Genomic DNA, 5,181 nt, shown 5'->3' on the forward strand with positions numbered 1-5,181 from the left:
TGAGTCTAATTCAAACCCAATTGAGTCTAATTACATCTAATTGGACTCAAGTGACATCAATTAACACCCAATTGATGTCAGTTAAACTCAATTAACATCAATTAACACCCAATTGATGTCAATTCGGCTCAATTGACATCAATCGTAGTTAATTGACACCCAATTGATGTTAATTGAGCCAAATTGAGCTTAATTGACATCAATTGCACTCAATTGGCACCCAATTGATGTCAATTGAGACTCAATTAACATCAATTAACATCCAATTGAGTTCAATTGACATCAATTAATATCCAATTGAGTCAAATTGATATCAATTAAGTCTAATTGGGTGTCAATTGATCAATTGGGCTCAATTGATATCAATTGACTCCAAGTGGACGCAATTGACATCAATTGGGTGCCAATTGAGTCCAATTGACACCAAATTGATATCAATTGCATCCAAGTGGGATCAATTGACATCAATTCACACCTAATTGATGTTAATTGAGTCCAATTAGGTTCAATTTACACCCAATTGATGTGAATTGGACTCAATTGACACCCAATTGATATCAATTTGGCTTAATTGATACCTAATTGATATTAATTGGACTCGATTGACATTAATTAACACCCAATTGATGTCAATTGAGCTCAATTGACATCAATTGTAGTCAATTGATACCCAATTGATGTCAATTAAGCCAAATTGGGCTTAATGGACATCAATTACACTCAATTAGTATCTAATTGATATCAATTGAGTCTAATTGAGCTCAATTAACATCAATTAGTATCCAATTGAGTCTAATTGATATCAATTAACACCTAATTGAGTCAAATTGATATCAATTAAGTCTAATTGGGTGTCAATTGATCAATTAGGCTTAATTGATATCAATTGACATCCACTTGGACTCAATTGACATCAATTGGGTGCCAATTGAGTCTAATTGACACCCAAGTGATATCAATTGCATCGAATTGGGCTCAATTGACATCAATTCACACCTAATTGATATCAATTGATATTAATTGAGTCTAATTCACACCCAATTGAGTCCAATTGCATCTAATTGGACTCGATTGACATCAATAAACACCCAATTGATATCAATTAAACTCAATTAATATCAATAAATATCCAATTGATATCAATTGACTCCAATTGGGTTTAATTGACACCCAATTGATGTCAATTAAGTCCAAATAGATACAATTAGGCTCAATTGACACCTAACTGATGTCAATTGAGTCCAATTGGATTCAATTGAGTCCAATTGGGTTAAATTGGATGCAATTAGACTTAATTGATGTCAATTGAATTAAATTGGATGCAATTTGCCCAATTGATGTCAATTGAGTTCAATTGGATGCAATTAGGCTCAATTGACACCTAATTGATGTCAATTGAGTTCAATTCATACCCAATTATTGTTAATTGTGTCCAATTGAGCTCAATTAATACCCAATTGATGTCAATTGGGCTCAATTAACATCAGTTAACACCCTTTTGAGTCCAATTGATATCAATTGAGTCCAATTGGGTGTCAATTGATATCAATTGAGCCCAATTGATCAATTAATACCCAATTAGACTTAATTGATGTCAATTGGACTCAATTCATTCAATTTAGCATCAATTATAATCAATTGACACCCAATTGATATTAATTGACATCAATTAGGTGCTAATTGATGTCAATTGAGCCCATGTGACATCAATTGTGTGTCAATTGAATCCAATTGATGTCAATTGAGCCCAATTGACATCAATTGTGTGTCAATTGATACACAATTAGCTTCAATTGGGCTCAATTGACATCAATTGACACCCAATTGATGTCAATTAGACCCATTGACACCCAATTAGACTCAATTTGGCTCAATTGACATCAATGACACCCAATTAGACTCAATTTGGCTTAATTAAGTCTAATTAGACTCAATTAGACTCAATTTGGCTCAATTGATATCAGTTGACACCCAATTATACTCAATTTGACTCAATTGACACCCAATTAGACTCAATTTTACTCAATTGACATCAATTGACACCCAATTGATATGAACTGATGTGAATTGAGCTCAATTGCATCGAATTAGGCTCAATTGACATCAATTGACACCCAATTAATATCAATTGAGAGCAATTGATGTGAATTGATGTCAATTGAGCTCAATTGCATGGAATTAGGTTTAACTGACACCCAATTAATATCAATTGAGTGCAATTGAGCCCAATTCAGCTCAGTTGTAATCAATTGACACCCAATTGATGTCAGTTGCATCCAATTTGGCTCAATTGAAACCCAACTGATGTCAATTGAGTCCAATTGATGTTAATTGGCACCCAATTGATGTCAATAAGATTCAATTGATGTTAATTGACCCCCAATTGATGTCATTTACGTCCAATTGAGCTCAATTGATACCCAAATTATCCAATTGAAGTCAATTAGACTTAATTGACTTCAATTGTGTTAATTGGATATTAATTGATATCAATTAACACCCAATTGCTATCAATTGAGTCTAATTCGGCTCAATTGACACTCAATTTACATCCAATTGGACGTGAATTGAGCTCAATTGTATCATATTAGGCTCAATTGACATCAATTGACACACAATCGATCACACAATTGAGTGCAATTGAGCCCAATTGATATCAATTGTGATCAATTGACACCCGATTGATGTTAATTGCATCCTATTGGGCTCAATTGAGCACAATAGGATGCAATTAACACCCAATTGAGTGTCAATTGAGTGTAATTGAGCCCAATTGAGCTCAATTGATATCAATTAACACCTAATTGATGTCAACTGAGCTCAATTGAGCTTAATTGATATCAATTGACACCCAATTGATGTCAACTGAGCTCAATTGAGCTTAATTGACATTAATTATAATAAATTAACACCCAATTGAAGTCAATTGGGCTTAATTAATATCAATTCACATCCAATTATTATCAATTGAGTCCAATTCGACTCAATTGATACTTAGTTTACACCCAATTTATGCAAATTGGGTGTAAATTGGGCTCAATTGCGTCGAATTAGGTACAATTGACATCAATTGACACCCAATTAATATCAATTGAGTGTAAATCAAGTGTAATTGAGTCCAATTGGGCTCAATTGAGTGCAATGATGTCATGGACAATTGAGTCAATTGATGTAAGTATAGTTAGATTTAATTGGTGTGTCAATTGAACTTAAGGCCAGCAAATTATACAAAACTTTTTTTTTGCCAAGAATTTTGAACTTTTGACATCATAAATGAGTCCAGAAGGCCCAAAAATGGTAAAAATGACTGTGAACATGATTTTTTATTTTTTTTATTTTTTTATTTTTTTTATTTTTTTTATTTGTCCGCCGGGAAATGTCATTTTCCCGGCGGGATTACTGGCAGAGAAGGTTTTTGCAGGTCATAAAAAATGCCCGTGAATATACATTGTGATCACAAGAATTTTTATGTTAACAACAGGTTTTGTTAACGTGATCACGAAATTGTGAAGACGTTAATGAAATCCCTGGCGCTCACTTTTCCCTCACTTGGGAACTTCTGTAGCGCACACAAAATGGCGGACCTATCAAGACATAACTAGGGTAACACCCTGGGGTCAGCAGCACTTTCGTAAAAATGTCCGCTTGGCCATGGTTATTGAAGCTTTGGGTTTGGGTCCCCGATACTACTGCGTCATGAGATCAAGACATCTTGGGTTTTCTGAGCGGGTCTTCTTACTGGCGTGTTTTCTTCCTCATCAGAAGATATGCCTTTATCCCGTTTTTGGCTTGCCTGTCAGAGGTCCTTTTGTTAAAACACCTCATACCACTGAGATAGATGCGGCAATAACCAACAGAATTATTCCCATAGATGAGTTACCTTATACATGCGCAGCTTGTGAGTGCTGCTTTTGTGATCATATGATGGACGGCGGGCTTATGGAAGTGTAAAGAGTTCTTCTATCTTTACTGTATAAGTTCCGAGAATGAATAAAGTTTAAATCTTGTTCTTATCTTGAATCTTGCTCTCGAGACTTTTTTTAATTGGTGGTTAATCTTAATTAAAAAAAATTCTCTCAGTCTCATACTTGTGCATCTTGCGAAATTACCCCCAGTTTGCGAGATGAGGGCATCTCGCGTTTTTCAAGTGGGAGAGAATGTAAGATTCCTCCCCAGCCTCTCAAAATGTCCAGCATCTTCTCCTATAATCAATCCCTCTTCAGAAATATAAAAGACTTGTTTCTAACTGTTTTAACCTAGAGAGAGAAAATATTCTAGAGAGAGAATATTCAGATTTTTAATATTTTTGGATAGAAAATTATCTCATCTTATTAAAATAAGTTCCCCTGAAACAGAAATTCAAAAAGAACTTTCCAATGTGCAATTGGAATTAATTAGAAATGGGTATAAAGGACCTTAGCCTAAGGGTCTAGATTTTCAGAAATTTTTGGATTATGGTCCAATTAAGGTTCCTATGGGCCAATAGCATCAATCCATGTGTAGGGAGGATATAAATCCAATTTGTAAAAGAAGATACCCAAAAATGAGTAAATGCTCACATAAGATGAAGAGTTGAAAATGTACAAGGTTTATTAGTAAAAAACTATGAGCAATATTAAAAATATGCCATATGTAAGGAAGGGGAATTCTTTAAAGGAGGTGCATATTTCACATAAGATGAAGAGTTGAAAATGTACAAGGTTTATTAGTAAAAAACTATGAGCAATATTAAAAATATGAGATATTTTGGGTATAATGATTCCATTTTGACACATATGTAAGGAAGGGGAGTTCTTTAAAGGAGGTGCATATTTCACATGCTTGAATGAGTTTTAAACTCATAAAAATTGAGATATTTTATCTCTCCTCTCTCCTCATTCAAGTCTAGTTCCAAAAAGTTAGCTTAACTGACCTAAAAATGGTCAAAAATTGACCAAACTGATTTGGAAAATTCTAGAATCAGTTTGTTTGGTTAGGAGCTCAATTTTTCCTATAAATAGAAGCCCACCCCTTGTTGAAAAATATATAGTGTTTATGCATCGTTACTCTACTCCACCTAAGCCAAGAACTGTGAATTCATTAATAATTCACTAGTTTTTGGAGCTTCCCTCTTTCTTCAATCCCCATTGGTGGCTCCATCAACATACTTAACCAATTGATTGGTTGGGGGCCTCTACCGTG

Source organism: Cibotium barometz, chromosome 1 (genome assembly GCF_041138505.1).
Source record: "Cibotium barometz isolate CiBa-2024 chromosome 1, ASM4113850v1, whole genome shotgun sequence".
NCBI classification, from domain to species: domain Eukaryota; kingdom Viridiplantae; phylum Streptophyta; class Polypodiopsida; order Cyatheales; family Cibotiaceae; genus Cibotium; species Cibotium barometz.